Source organism: Bicyclus anynana, chromosome 5 (assembly GCF_947172395.1).
Source record: "Bicyclus anynana chromosome 5, ilBicAnyn1.1, whole genome shotgun sequence".
NCBI lineage: Eukaryota > Metazoa > Arthropoda > Insecta > Lepidoptera > Nymphalidae > Bicyclus > Bicyclus anynana.
This window is the reverse complement of record NC_069087.1, coordinates 6,684,482-6,701,977: the sequence shown is the minus strand read 5'-3', so window position 1 is coordinate 6,701,977 and position 17,496 is coordinate 6,684,482. Positions and strand designations below refer to the sequence as shown.

General features: G+C 36.0%; 1 protein-coding gene across 1 annotated transcript in view; it reads left to right on the top strand.

The window, feature by feature from the left end:
* Positions 1-17,496, top strand: part of LOC112046921 (uncharacterized) — a gene marked incomplete in the record, with an annotated part of 744,411 nt that overhangs the window by 295,128 nt on the left and 431,787 nt on the right.

Genomic DNA, 17,496 nt, shown 5'->3' with positions numbered 1-17,496 from the left:
ACAAACAGTTCGATACATTTTATGTAATTTTTTTTTAAATTTATGTCTCTAAAATAACAAAATAATGTATATATTATTACTAAACAAGATATATTCAGCTTAAAAGTGATCTGGTGACGTCCTTTAGGTATCAAACGAAAATAAAATAAACGCACAATAGGGTGACCCTAAAATTCTGTTCAAAAGTAAATAACTTTAGCTAACGATAATTTTGTTATTTTTGAGTTAAAAAAAAAAAGAAAAAATACGTGATCATTAAATTTTGTTTATGTACAAAATATAAAAATATCCGCACTAAAAAAAATTTCTTCCTGTATATACTTGTATATCCTCGTAGGTATGTTGTACGTAAATATGTGGACGTAATGAAATCTCAATATGGTGGTGCTTTCCTTACACACGTGGTGACATAAAATTTTCACTCAAGTTCAGGAAATCTTGATGTACTTTGTAGTGATGATAGTTTTAATATAACTGCAACAATTAACTTTTTTATTATCACTATTCTGAATTTGCCATTATGAATTAAATTATAAGAGTATAAGTCATAAGTTAATAGGTTAATAGGTAGGTACAGTTATAATATAAAACACACACACACACACACACAAAAGTATGCAAATCAAAAAGGTTCGTGTAAATCGTTTTTTTTTCTGATTCATTCATTAACACCTTGAACTCAATGAGCCAAAGAGGTCACTCTGAATATGCAATGCGTATATTTCATCATACAAAATGATACAATTCATAACATCTACATATGAACAGTGTAATTTTATAGCGTTTATGCTAATGATAGCCATGTCCATATCATTTAACGTCATGTAGAATGATTAAGGTGATATAACGCATAATATATTATCAGTTAATATGGAATAATTGTTTCTCTGTCAACAATTGTCGTTGTCTTGAGATATGATATGAGTAATTCTATATCAACTTATTTTTGTAGGATGTAGTGCGATGGAGTCATAATTTATTATCACTATTCAAAATCTAAACTCATTTATTTCAAATAGGCGATTGCAAGCATTTTTGAAACGTCAAGGTTGACTATTTGTAAACACTCTGCCACCGGTTCGGAAGGCAGCATCTGCTGAGAAGAGCCGGCAAGATATAATTGCTCTTTTAAAAAATCATACATATACAATTGTTAACATCATAACAATTTATTATAGTTTTACTTCCTGTGTGGAGTGGAAGCTGATCCAATGATCTTCAAGCATTTTTATCATTAGGAAATTCATCAATTGTGTAACATCGACTAAGAAAATGTTTTTAACACGCTGCTTATACTTATGCATTGGCAGGTCCATAACTATCATGTTCTTCTCACTCCTAACTCACACTCATACGCACGACACACAGCCGCATGCATACACACGCACGCACACACACAGTGTTACTCGCAGACATACTCGCACTTACACGCATGCATGTATTAACACACACACACGCACTAACACATGCACACAAAATTAATAATTATAAACTTTTTTTTAGTATTGTATTTTTAAGATCCTTATAAAAATTCTTTTGGATATTGTATGGATATTGTATGTAGCATATGTACCCAGGGAAGTCACTGGCCCTTAAGACACGGACTTACCTAGTTTAAGGGCCAGGACGTCATTGCTATTTATGTACTGAGTTATTTAAATAAAACAATTCTTATTGTTATTCTTATTCCTTGCTCGTTTATGGTGTTAGCTACAAAAGGTTTTGAACCTTTGCAATCTTCCATCCATTCATCCACTACCACCGTGGTGGTCTATTAGTAGTTAGTAGTAAGTTCTTTAATAAGGTAGAAGCATAGGCTTATCTTGAGACTTTTACGTTTTTCAGGTGTCTGAATTATCTACCATTCCCAATGAATACCTTCGTAGTTAGAGATAATATTTACTAAAAATCTTCATTTTAGATATCTTCTATGTCATCAATTTGCAAATAATACAAAATACCGCCTTTCACAAACTCTGTATCTGTTTCTACTCACTTTGTTTAATTATCAAATGCTACAGATCAAAGCGACAAAAGTCAAAAGCGTTTCATTGTTTGTAATGCAAAATAATTATTTTCAACAACCAAGAGTTTAACTTGTTGCTTTACTTAGAACTGTCTTTTAATATTTCGTTGAAAACTCCTCCGACGCGGAATATTAATAAGTTGCGTAAGATTTTCATTTAGTTGATTACATTTTGGCCACCGTTCTCTTATATTTATTAAGTACCTACTTAAAATAGCCCTTAATATTGTGTGTTTCAAACGCTTTCCATGATACCTACTTGTATCTAGGTATCTAAGGCTAGGAACATAAGAAGCTAGTTACATTACCACTGGTTTATAATAACACCAGCAGACTGGCTACTTCGTCTACCTGAAATTTGAATTTTTTTGGGATTTTAACTTGTTTTCGTACTTCCATTTTTAATGAATCGAACTAGCTTCAACTTAGGTATATATATTACTAGAACAATCGTTCGTCCGTTCATTACCAACCCATATTCAGCTCACTGCTGAGCTCGAGTCACCTCTTAGAATGAGAGGGGTTAGGCCAATAGTCCACCACGCTGGCCCAATGCGGATTGGCAGACTCTGGTATGCAGGTTTTCTCATGATATTTTCCTTCACCGTTAGAGACACGTGATATTTAATTTCTTAAAATGCACACAACTGTAAAGTTGGAAATGCATGCATGCATTTTTTTTTATTTTCTTAGTGATATTAAAATCCGGTGGTTAAAGTACTTAAATACACACTTGTGTTTAGAAGTGTTTATTACGATGTACTGTCCCAGTAGTCTATGATACTGAGCAAATAGAGTGCTGCTTGTTTACGTAGGCTTACACAAAAAATATTTTGTAGTAGACTCCAAGTCTTGATAGTGAAATAGGCCACTATGTTTGTAAGGAGGACATTATTATTGTTGCATTGTTTCTAAGACATGGGGTATCAAAAGTAGCATAAATGTATAATGATGGTACGCTTCGTCTATACATTTGAACGATTTATTCATGACGTCATCAGGTGTAGAAAGTCACTAACACTTCAAGTTACAATATAACACGAATGTAATATTACACTCGCGAACATAACACTCAACTTTACGACTGACGCTGAGGTAGAAAGCTTAGGTTTATGAATCTTTAAGCATCTTCAAATACTGTATGGTGTGTTTCATATTACCACCCCATAGGTATAGCTGAATACCGTTCAGTTGGTTTATGATTTTTATTTGGCGAAATGTCAAGGGTTTATTGAGTGTCATTTTTTACTGTAATACGATATTTGGATCACGTACCTACTTGTTGGGGTCATAAAAGCTATCTGTTGATACTCCCACGCCAAAATTTAATCTTCAGCCATAATGGTCAATGAAATTCTTATTTTATTTTTGTATGATTTATTAATAGTGTTATTCCATGTTGTTTGGTCAAATACTTTTGCATTTTTAAGACGTGAATATATTGGAAAGACAACATTCATTTATGTTGTTGTATTACCATTCATTATGTTGTTACCGTAATCATCTAAACTAATATAACAAAAAGGTAAAGCTAATGGTATTGTAGGGGGTAATCTCTGAACTGCTAAAAAAATTAAAGCCACGTTATTTGTGAATGTCATAGTCCGTTTTATTTCCGTACTAGCGGACGCCCGCGACTTCGTCCGCGTGGAATTTAGTTTTTCACAAATCCCTCGGGAACCATGGATTTTTCCGGGATAAAAAGTAGTCTATGTGTTAATCCAGGCTATAATATATCTTAATACCAAATTTCAGCTAATTCGGTTCAGTAGTCGAGGCGTGAAAGAGTAACATACATTCATATCATAAAAATCATTAGTTTACGCAAATCTCGGGAAACCATGGATTTTTTCGGGATAAAATGTGTTAATCCAGAGTAAATTCCATTTCCATTCCAAATTTCAGCCAAATGGCTTTAGTAGTAGCTGAGTTAAAGAGTAACAAACATCCAAACATCCATACAAACTTTCGCGTTTATAATATTAGTAGGATTCTTACGGGTACAGGAACTACGCGAGTGAAACCGCGGGGCTTCGGCTAATATACAAAATAATAATAGAAACACAATAGTGCTTTCAAACCATCAGTTCTATATTTTAATAGTAGTAGTAATATTTCGTTTACAGTCCACAATGAATTATTCTATTTAGGCATTACAACATTTAAAAATTCCAGCAGGATGAATAGGGACAGATAATGAGAGACGTAATTTATATTCGTGGTTAATCGCCGTTCTATTTCCAAATGCAATTTATAGAATAATTTATGCGCTACATTATTGGGCCTCCTACTAATATTGTCTCTGCTCCCATTCAGAAGCCAGGTCCGCGATGTCTAGATGAATGGTCGCTGCGAAATTAGCTACGTACCGCTGCCAGGTCATATCTCAGCAGAGACAGCGGCAGTTGTTGACTGAGATCAATACAATAAGGCGTATTACCATTTTGATCACTCGTGCTTGAGTAATTTGTCGAACCAAATGGGCCGATGATTTCGTCTAATGGACGTCCACAGGCAGATTGCTATTCTAGTCCAGCTGCTCACTTTATTAGTCGTTTCAAGACATCTGTAATCTATGATGCGCAGATTTCATGCATAATTATGATGCGTTTTCTTTTGTTGTTTCAATCAAATTAAAAGATAACGACATCTCGCGGTCTCCGGTTCCCGTTGAATACGGGGATAAAATGTAGCCTATGATTTACAAGTGACAAGGTATTCTTGTCATAAAAGAATTTATAAAATCGCTTTAGTATACCTATACTAAGGAAGATAAGAGATTACCCTCTCGAATACCACAAACTTTCATCATCATTCATCATTATCAACCCATATCCGTCTCACTGCTGAGCTCGAGTTTCCTCTTTGAGAGCGGTTAGGCCAATAGTCCACCACGCTGGCCCAATGCGGATTAGCAGAGAATTGAAAAAAATCTCTGGTTTGCAAGTTTCCTCTCGATGTTTTTCCTTCAGCGTTTGAGACACGTGATATGTAATTTCTTAGAATGCACACAATTGAAAAGTTGGAGTTGCATGCTCCGGACCAGATTTGATTCCACACCTTCCAGAATCGGAGGCAGATGTCATATACACTGGGCTATCACGGCTCTTCCACAAATTTTACATCTATATTATTAGCATAAATCAATTAATAAAAAGAGATATGCAGCATTGTATCTATTTATTATTCACCACGATGCTTTCTGAAGGTCAATTAATTTAATTCTAAATCCACGCGGGAGAATTTGTGGGCTATAAATCAAAACAGCATTTTGCCGGTTGAAATTCCAGTTCTTAGATTATATTCTCGAACCATATCTTGACTTTTATTGTTGATAAATTTCTTTGTGATAGATACATTGTTCTCGTTACATATCAGCCTATTTTAATGGCCCATTACATATCCATGCCTTCCTCCTTATGTAAGAGGGAACGCACAACGGCCAAGCACATGGCCAAATACGGAAAAGGCCCAGAAGGAAGAAGAATAGGGTACATAGAGCTTAGATTCACCACGCTGGCGGTCAAGAGATCGAAAACGTTCTATTTTTGACGTGAAAACCTCTTATGATTCGATAGAGCATGCACACTCGAAAAAAGATGACGTCATGCGTCGTTCCCTCGCTCTAGGGTTGCCAACATTTTTTACAAGAAATAAAGTACATTCGTGGATTTTCATCCTCCTCCTAACAAGTTAGCCCGCTTCCATCTTAGATAGCATCATCACTTATTAGGTGAGATTGTAATCAAGGGCTCACTTGTAAAGAATAAAATCAACTGAATCAAAAAATCAACTAAATCAACAACAATGAACACATTGTTGTGTTCATTGTTGTTGATTCAGTGTTGTAACGTCGAAATCATCCAAAACGAAGCAAGAGACTTAGAGATTCACAGATTCGGACGTGTGGCAGTCCGTGGCTGGCACCTCGCCAACCACAATACACATTTAATGGCCCGACTTTATACGCAGGACACCGTTTTAAAGTACTGTATAAACGTTAAAAGTATCATTAAGGCAGAATATTTCTTTTGTCTTGTTTTGTTTCGGTTGACTAAATTAAACCAATTTTTTTGATAAGCTGCGATGTAACTTAATATTTATAATATGTATACGAGATTTTATTGGAAACTTTTAAGTAAATATATTAAATCAATTTTCCATGTTAATTACCGTAATATTTGTCTGATGATATTGATGATATACCAACGAATATTTACTTAAAGTCATTAAACACAAAAATTATTTCCATGGTATATAATGTAGCCAAGTATTATAATCTCAATCAATAAAGCGATAAAAAATCTTATTCAGGTATAATCTATCGTTCCGTTTATATCAGCCACTGACGATCAATTAATCTCACATGCATGCAGCGCTAACGGCATGACGTGCGATAAAACTGATCGTGAGTTGGTTGCGATGTGCATGGTGTCATACATATCGTCATTGGCTGACATTAGACGTTATAGCTTGGCAACTTCGTAACACTATCGGATGATAGTCCGAGCGGGCCGGAGGGCGTGTAGCGATGAATGAAAAACCCACGAGGAAGTGAGGTGCATCACACTTCTTCGCACTCACGATTTCACGCCCGCGCTGTCTTTCCCCCCGTCTCCCACATATCATGGGAGTGTCATTAACAAACTTGCCAGACCATATGATGCCACAGCCACACACACATACTTGGAAAGTGTTACACAGTGTAGCATTACACTCTTCCATCAGGGGTTATTAAAAACATGCGTAAATATTATTACTATAAATTCTAGTTCTATAAAGAATGTGAAAAATATATTTACTTACGCAATTTTACACGTGACATACAATATTTTATCATATCTAATTCATTTCATGTAACCTACGAATAAAACAAAATGCTTGTTAAATTCAATTAACAAGTTTTCAAGCACCATTTATAACGGCAGTCACGAGTGACTTATGCTGGAGCTACGTTGCAATTTAATTTAATGAAGTCTACAAAATATATTATTTTATTTTATCGTGTTTTTTAACAATGAGATTAATGTCAGACAAAAAGATCTAATCAATACATATTGAAACGCTATGATTACTATCTATTACTATAAATAACGAACAAGATAATATTTTGTATAATGAACGTCAACGACTCTGTGCGCGTTCTTTTTTTCCGGGATCAAAAAAAAACCATGTCCTGCTGTCAGGTCCAATTTATCTCTATAAGCTAACCTGTTACCTGGTAAAGTGTTACCTTTACAGACAGACTTACTTTCATATTTACAATATTAGTGTGGATTTGGAATAACATAGCAGTTTTTTTAATGATACTACAGGTTATTCCGAACGGGCTCAGTTCACTAGTTTCCAATTTTATGGTGGTTGAGCAACTGCCGTAGCAAAAGCCTCCGCTCGCCAGCCGAATATAATATAATCCTATAGTATACAAAATCTATCGTTTGAAAATTTTTAGAGAGCTGTAGCCCGCGGCAATCGTTTAACCTTCTTCAGCCTACAAGCCTTCAAGGCTCTTAAATAAAAATAGAGGAGATAAAAGCTATAACCAAGGATGACTTAGATTAAAATATATTTAAGCATGATAGATTTTTAAGAAATTAAATATCACGTGTCTTAAACGGTGAAGGAAAACATCGTGAGGAAACCTGCATACCAGAGAATTTTCTTAATTATCCACGTGTGTGAAGTCTGCCAATCCGCATTGGGCCAGCGTTATGGACTAAGGCCTAACCTCTCTTATTCTTAAAGGAGATTCGAGCTCAGCAGTGGCCGAATATAGGTTGATAACGAAGCATGATAGATTTCATTTGCATTCTCGTATTCAAACAGTTTCCTAAACCCAAGGTTGCCTGGAATAAATAGCAACGTATAGCGATAAGGCCTTTTGTGTCATACTTCTGTACAATACTTTCTGTCACATTATTTGTTTTTCTTCTAGTTCTGTGGTGTACAAATAAAGTGTACATAAATGGTTTTTTTTTCTAATAATTCAATTACTCTTAACATTACAATTTCTTATAAAGATTGGTTGGCTCCAACTCCAAAGAAATTTTGAAAAAATAATTAAATAACAATAAAGTTGTTTTTATAGTGATTACTGGATGATCTGGCATTGGCGCTTGAGTAAAATAAAATATTTATTCATTGTTCTTAACACACTCCCTCAACGTACCTGCGTCTGCTTCTATTCAACAGGAAAACAATTCTTTATTCATACTTCATCTCCCTCAATCTCGAAACACAAGCAAAATAACGCTTGTTTACATCTCACAATGGCTCACCGAAATACGAATTAATTAAAATAACCATTCCGATCCTCATAATTTGCTGAAATACATTTATAAATTCACAGTTAGACGGTTTTGATTCGTTTTACCACCGACCACGACAAGTTGGGTGCCTACTTTTGCTGAATTCCGCACAAAAGTTAGTAGATTAAAACTGCCAATTAGGGAGCATTTGAAGTCCAAGCTGTTTCAGAATTCCCCTAATTATTCTTCGATGAACAATTGAAAGGACGACAAGGAATATTTTAAAGTGTTTTATTGATATCGTACTTTTATATGGTTATTTCTTTGCGTCAGTGTTTACATTATTAACATTATGGCCCCAGATCCTATCATAGCCAGACATACTTCATTTCATCATCATCATCATTATCACACCATATTCAGCTCTCTGCTAAGCTCGAGTCTCCTGTCAGAATAAGAGGGGATAGGCTAAATAGTCAACCATGCTAGCCCAATAATCATAATAATAGCAAAAAAATCTCAGGTATGCAGGTTTCCGTACGATGTTTTTCTTTCACCGTTTATGACATGTGATATTGATACTTAAATGCACATATCTGAAAAGTGGGTGGCGCATACCCCTGACCAGATTCGAACCTACACCATCCGGAATTGGAGGCAGAGGTATATCCACTGTGCTATCACGGCTCTCATAAACTATACTATACCTCATTTAATGAAGGCTAAAAGAAAACAGCTTTTTACTTAGACGGCTTAGGATCTATAAACTGGACCTGTAGCTAAGTGGCACGTTGATTCTCTTTCTACAAACGCTAATGGTACGAAAATTATAAAAATATATGGGAATGACAGATCCGATCGATAACTTGATCACCTGACCTGTTGATAGCAAATGTCATCCTTATACATTTTTGAATTTTCGAAGCGTTTACGTTTTTAGAAAGAGAATCGACGTGCCACTTGGCTACAGGCCTTGGACCCTTGAAAACTGCTACATTACAAAGTCACCATAATCAAAACTAGATAATAATTGACTACAGTACATTCCTTTTATAGGAGTATGGATTGACAAGCCTTCAGCTTCAATGAAATATATGGCTATGACTTATTCTTGCTCTATCTATGAAAACTTCTATCGAATAACAAAGATCTAACAAATGAACTAAATAAAAATGGCTATGTAGTTAGTCTGTATATGTAGGTGCGAGAGGATTACCAGCAAAATCTCTATATAACTTGTTTAAAGACCTTGGCCTAGAAGTGCAGCTAATTCTGTATTCGAACGAGTATCCAAAGCTGCTCTAATAAGATCTTACCAAATTTGGCTAGACAGGGAGCAGAGAACGGCGAGTATTGATCGATCGTCAAGGAATTCCTTAACCCTACATCCTGTAGTCACAAGTTCAGGACGCTGCTCGGAGTTTTTCTTTCTACCACGCACCCGCACGGGAATTCATGGAATGCTATGATATTCGTCTCAAATCACGCAATTGGAATAAAAAATTAGGATACAAGAACCAAAATAATATTTCCTACACTATTTATTTCGGTTACTCTATTTTTTTCTGATTAACCACACTAGCACAAATTAAGAAACGTATTTTCATAAAAATCTAGTATTGAGCTAGGTCAATCTATATTTTTTGCAAATAAAGTCGAAATGCTGAACTCGTGTCCGAGAGGTTATTATTTTGAATACGTGCCAAAAATAATAATTAAATATTTTCGGAATCCAGCCACTCACTATAATTGATTTTACTTTTGGCGAGGCTACGTTCGTATTATGTGATTTGTAAAATTTAAGATTTGTTATTTCTTTATTCCTTAGCTTCGTTAAGTAGGTACAATGCTTTATTAGGTTTCCCAAATGAAATACTTTAGAATTCAACCTTCCGTTCTTTTGTCGCAAATATTATTATTTGGAACCGCCGACGCACTTATTAAATTTTTGTTGATATTAATCTATTTTATTCGCAATTTCTAGGCAATGTAATGTAGATTTATATGGGTATTATACCTACCGGTTGTATTTAGGGGTGTGAAAAGTTGTTACGAATAACATAAAAAAAGAAAAGGTATGATTGTTAGTATTTGTTGTCATTTTAAAACTCAAGTATAATTGCACCAAAGAATTTAAAATGTTGCCAACAAATTATTTCTATCAAATTAAGAATGTCGTATGATTTTAAGACTATGGCAAATTTTATACACATTCGAACCTGACATCTTGGATTACAATTATATAAATAATGGACTTTTGACTAAAAAACTACAAAAATATTGAACTTTAGAAAAATAAAGCCAATATAAGTTACTGAAAAGAATTACATTCGACGTTCTATAGAGTATCTATGGGTTAAGGCCTGGTTAGGTTCCTATTGGATTATTCTTGCAAAAATATTATATATTTTTATTACACTTCAGAATTAATTAATAAAAAAATAACATTTCACCACCAAGAGAGAGAGAGAGAGAAAGAGAGAGAGAGAGATAGACAGAGAGAGTGAGAGAGAGATAGACAGAGAGAGAGAGAGAGAGAGGGAGATAGAATCAGTACCTAATATTTTTAATTTAAAAGACATTGTAAACCAACGTTTGTAAAAGAAGACGTCTGTCGAGTGTTACGAGCTTACGAGCTAATTACCGACTTCTTATTTTATACAAAAAAAAACTAAAATGTTTATGACTTATTCATTCATGTAAAGAGATAAGGCTGGCACAATGATAGATTATAGTCAAGAATACCACAAAAGGCTACTTTTCTTCCTGAAAAATGCACAATTCGCCAGTATCTAAATGAATCGTGTGGCAACCCTGCAATAATACGTTATCATCGAAGAAGAGGCGACGCAGCATATTTTGTCATGCGCAACCACCATTAAATTGAACCTTGCCGCTTCCTGAGCCAATTGCAACTGAAATTTATACGCAATCATACCTACATATATTTTTGCAGGATATTTAAACCACTACTTTAATTCAGGGGACTTTACATGCTGAAAAGTCATGTCCATTACCGGCATAATTGACAGAGTCAAAAAGCATAATTAAAATTTCTCTTACGTATGCTTTTAAATGGAATGTAGAGGTGTTTTAAAATTTATTTTAAAGCAGTGTAATATTTATTATAATATTTTATAAAAGAGATAAGTAATATCAAAGTGTACCATCTGACTGTCTTTATGAAAAACTTAGCCGAATGACTTGTTGATTAAAGAGATATTATTTTTTTTTTACATTTAGAAATAATATGTAGAAAGCACTTCGTACGCTCAGAAACTCTGAAACGGATTTTCTTCATACGATTTTCCGCATTATTTCCTCTATACCGTTCCATTTCGAAACTGAAAAAGAGAAAAGATAATTGATAGATCTATGTTTTTTTTAATATTAGATAATATAATTTTTTTTTATTATCAGCAATATTTACTTTCCTCTCCAACTAATCGTAAAGACTGAGTTGTCAATCGTCTAATTGCGTGTACGTCAACAGTTTGACGACCGGGGGTCGAACCAAGGATAACCTGGTGGTTATTCCGTCTACTTTACCATGGAGCTGTTAAAAATTAAATTTACAAAAAAAAATTAATAAAAAAATTCAACCGACTTCCAACACACAAAAATTAACCAAAACTAAAAAGCAAAAAATAACATCGCACATATGTGGTACCTTCTGATCAGTTTGAAGGCGGTGCCTTGGGTTTTGACTCAGTGGCTTGAATTCGATAGAACATTATAACGAGAAGCAAATCCCTATTAGTGAGAAGAGTGGGTAAACATTTCAGGTACCTACTTGTTTGGTTGAAAATGCTACTCGCTAGCCAAATGCTAATTTTATGGTGGTTGAACAACTGTGCCGAACTCACCCGCACTGTCCTGTACAGTATTGCTTTGTAGGCGTAGTTCCAAACCAGTAAAGATTCAATACTGATTTCATTTGGAATCCTAAATAAGAGTACTACGTTATCTTTTATTTTATATGTAGGATTTAAAATTAGTTAGTTAATTCTTAGTTATTCTTGTAACTAAGAATTTCGTTGTCTAGTCTAAATATATAAATACGAAAGGTTTCATTCATTATCATCATCATTCATCACGAGGTTCGAATCCGGTCAGGGGCATGCACCTTCAACTATTTAGTTATGTGCATTTTAAGAAATAAAATATTACGCGTCTCAATTATTGAAGGAAAAATATCGTGAGGAAACCTGCACGCCTGAGAATTTTCTTAATTATCTACGTGTGTACCTTACCTTATCAGCCCATAGACGTCCACTGCTGGACATATACCTCTTGCGTGGACCTCCAAGCACAACGGTCTCAAGCCGCTAGCTTCCGGGGGCTCACTGCAACTCGCTTGATATCTTCGGTCCACCTAAAAGAGGGTCGACCAACACAGCGCTTTCCGGTGCGGGGTCGCCACTCCAGCACCTTGGGACCCCAACGTCCATCGGCTCTTCCAACGATGTGGAATGCCCATTACCACGTCTGCTTCGCGACTCGCTGAGCTATGTCAGTGACGTTGGTTCGTTTACGGATCTCCTCATTCCTGATCCGATAACGCAGAGAAACTCAAGCATAGCTTGCTCCATCGCCCGCTGAGTGACTTTGAGCCTTCTAATAAGGCCCATAATCAGCGATCAAGTCTCAGATCCGCCTGCGTGTGTGAAGTCTGCCAATCCGCATTGGGCCAGCGTGGTGCGATGATGGACTATTAACCAAATCTCTCTCAACGAGGAGACTCGTGCTGCACTGTGTGTAGAATATTGGTTTTTAATAATGATGATGAATAAGATGAAACATACCTTGTTCGAGGCTTTCGATTAAGAAGTTCTTACAATGAAAACACTGACGAGTTTTTTTTTTAATTTTTTTTTTACAAGTTAGTCCTTGACTAAAATCTCACCTGATGGTAAGTGATGATGCAATCTAAGATGGAAGCGGGCTAACTTGTTAGGAGTAGGACGAAATCCACACTCCTTCCGGTCTCTACATGACATCGTACCGGAACACTAAATCGCTAGGCGGTACGTCTTTGTCGGTTGGGTGATAACTAACCACGGCAGAAGCCTCCCACCAGCCAGACCTGGAACAATTAAGAAAACCTCAATCGGCCCAGAGGGGAATCGAATCTAGGACCTCCGTTTTGTAAATTCATCGCGCATACCACTGCACCACGGAGGCCGTCGTATTAGAGAATCAAATACTTAAAAAGATATACTCTCTTAGGCTTTAAAAGCTGTTCTATTCGTATACTATTGCATTTTCGGATTTTTTGGAGAGAGCGTCAATTATTTATTTAGGTACCTAATACTCGTGCACATTGAAACTACCACTCGCTGGCCAAATGCTAATTTTATGGTCGTTAAACAACTGAGCTGAATCCACCCGCACTGTCCTTTATACTGCTTATAGCTGTGCACGCAAAATCTAACGTGAAACTAGAAAATTCGGTGTGTTTCTTTCTCCTAACATACGAATTTGTTGCGGATCTTGGTTGTTTAATCGAATTCGACTGCCAGATTTTACTTTTAGTTCCAAGGGAGCAGTCGAATTAAGCTACTTATGTGTATTTTATTTAATCTTAATAGAAATAATAGAAATAAATTTCCTCCCATTAATCAGAAAAACGAGTGAGGGGCGGCGTAATACAGGCTATAGGATGTAGTCATAGATTAATAAGTAAACGAGTCTATGGATGCAGTCCAAACTATTTCTAAAATGGCCGCCGGGGGGTATCACAAATACGTTGACGATCGCTGGAAAGTCAAATGCCCAGTAAAACAATAAATAAGACGGAACATCGAGCGAAGCCGAGTTAATATGGCGTGAACCAGTGGGCAAAACATTACAGGCGGCTATGACAATAGTCCGACGAGGGGTATCAAAACCATGACCAGGCCCATTACAGTGGAGATTTTGAGGCTTGTGTTTGTAGGTAACGGAATCAGCAGACCCTTATGCAAATTCATCGACTACAACAGAGCAACACTTTTTAGAGCACGCCAAGATAAGTGCTCATCTGAGCTGCCCTGCATTCATCATCATATCAGCCGATAGACGTCCACTGCAGGACATAGGCCTTTTGCAGGGACTTCCAAACATCACGATACTGAGCCACCTGCATCCAGTGAATCCCTGCGACTCGCTTGATGTTGTCAGTCCACCTGGTGGGGGGTCGACCAACACTGCGCTTTCTAGTTCCATTCCAGCACTTTGGGACTGGGACCCCAACCCAACATCCATCGGCTCTATTGAACTATGTGCCCCGCCCATTACCACTTCAGCTTCGCAACTCGTTGAGCTATGTCAGTGACTTTGGTCCTTCTGCAGATCTCCTCATTTCTGATTCGAACAGTGCGTGTTGCACTGCATTATGTGCCTTTAATTTCATCAACATTCCTTTTAGACCAAATGACAGCAACGCTAATGTGCAGCATAAATACCTAAAGCGGAATATGATGGTACAGCTATCCCAAAGTAGGTTTGTCACGTTGTAAACAGATACTTACCTTTTATAATTCATCCGTAATTTATTCAGTCTTTTCCCAAGTTTCGGATTTTTATTCCATTCTCTTCACTGAAGAAGGGGGGAGAAAAATATATGTCATAAAATTAAATATCCGAACAAAATGTAAAAACAGCAGAACTAGCTGCAATGAATGGCTAAATGCGACTTGATGAAAGTGGCTACAATCAATAAAATATAAAACGGTCCCATAGAAATAAATAAAATGTAAGTAGCCGGTCGCTTCATACACGGCAGAGCTGATTAATGGCGAAGTGGACATGCAATCGTTACTTTTCATTAATGTTTCGAAGTGCGGTACTGAAGCCGGAGTCTGGTCAGATTAGAAAAGTTCAGTCCGAAACAAGTCGAAAATCGACTTTAAAAGCAAGGCCCAACATTTGGTTTTAGAAGCGCCGCACTTTCGAATTGAAGGCAAGTTTAAATTGGAATGTATCCTACAATAAGCCTCTTGTGATTGGCCTGTTTGTTCTTAATTAGTATTAATCGAAAACCCTCATAGTGTACAGTGTAGATGAACTTAATGTATAGTGAAATATCACCTTTACTAATTTTAAATTATTGCCGCAATGTTACAAATTTCATTATTGAACTAGTATTTAGTCCAAATTTATCAAGTAACCCGATTATTACTCTAATTCTGATTTACCGGGATACTAGTTATTTAATAAACAATCGTTTAATGGATTTTCGAAATTCTGATTTACTTTAAACAGTTATTTCTATTCAGTTATATAAGGGTGCAAATGGAACCTAATCTATACTAATTATAAAGAGGTAGAGTTTGTGGCATTGTAGGGAGTTCTACCTGCTGATCAGTTTAAAGGCGGTGTTAAGCCATTCATGGCTCGAATTAATACATTATCGGGTTAGCGCCGCTTTCAAACTGATCAGTAGGTAGAATTGTATATGATGTTATTTTCGTATTTTAATTTAGTAGGTACGTTTTTGAAGTCGATTGAATATAATTTATTAAAATTTGTTATTTCTGTTTGTACAATATTGTAAACATTTTCTGATCATACTCGTATTTTTAATCGTTAAAGATTTGGCAAAAGGAATAAGCAAAATAAATAAAAATGTCGAGCACAATTCATATACATTCACGTTTTATAAAAATAAAATATCATGTTTAATTTCAACCAAGTGATTTTGTAACAGAATCACAGATCCCTAAAATATTATTTCAATCACGCAAATGTACAAAACCATCGAAACGCCACAATATTTTAAATTATTATCAGAAGTTTGATTTTTTATTTATAAGTATGTATACCAACAATATCAATCAAAATAATGCATCAGTTACTGACCGGAAATTATGTAAAATAAGCCTAAAAACACGAACGTGGGAAATCAGCATATTCATTTTAAAGGGAGCCTTCCCACCCCATCCATTAGTGAGTAATACGACCACCGCAAATCCAAACTTGGAGCTTCTTGCATATGTTTGAGGCAGACATTTGAGATGCTTTAACAAACCAATATGAATAGGTACAAAAACTTGATTGAGATGGAGTTGATAGTGCTATGAAGGGTTCCGTAGAAGCATGTTGATGGTTTGTTCTTTTTACCAATCCTACTAATCCTACTAATATTATAAACGCGAAAGTTTTTATGGATGTTTGTTTGGGTGTTTTTTTGGATGTTTGTTACTCTTTAACACCGCTACTCCTGAAGAGATTTGGCTGAAATTTAAAATGGAAATAGATTTTACTCAACATTAACACATAGGCTACTTTTTATCCCGAAAAAATCTGATGATTTTGGTGCTATGAATGTTTATTACTCTTTCACGCCTTGGCTACTGAATCGAATCACCTGAAATTTGAAGCAGACATAGATTATAGTCTGGATTAACACATAGGCTACTTTTTATCCCGGAAAAATCGATGGTTCCCTAGGGGTTTGTGAAAAATTAAATTCCACGCGGACGAAATCGTGGGCGTCGGCTAGTTATTAATAATTCTCTTTTTCCTAATAATAAACTGAAAGGCCGTTAGGAGTGGGCATGATAAGATTTGAAAGCAAACTTGCGGTGACGAAGAAGGCATTTAGACGCAAGAACTACCGAGCTGATATGGTTCCAACTCAGGAGTATCTGTCTGTATCTGATACATATCTTACCACACGTGGCATAGATTTAAAGACCAATGGGCTTCTGTGCAATGCACTTAAAGCCGCCAGCTGGTGAGTCTTCTTCAGATCTTTAATTACTAGTATAAATTCGGAACTGAAGCACAGTTCCTCTCTAAAGTTATATAGTATACCTAAAATCCACCCGAATAAAGATTGCCACCTAAAATACCTCCATCCAGCCTTAGATTGGAGAAGATTACCTCTGTTTTATTATAATTGGAAGTTTCATCTCAATTGGATCAATAGTAAGGACAAAGATATAAGGAAAGGAGCATATTATTATAAGTACTATATTTACAGAGCCGTGTTAGCCCAGTGGATATGAACTCTGCCTCCGATTTCGGAGTGAGTGAGTTTGAACCGGTTCGGGGGATGCACCTCCAACTTTTCAGTTGTGTGCATTTTAAGAAATTAAATATCACGTGTCTCAAACGGTGAAGGAAAACATAATGAGGAAACCTGCACACCAGATAATTTTCTAAACTCTCTGCGTGTGTGAAGTCTGCCAATCCGCATTGGGCCAGCGTGGTGGTCTATTGGCCTAACCCCTCTCA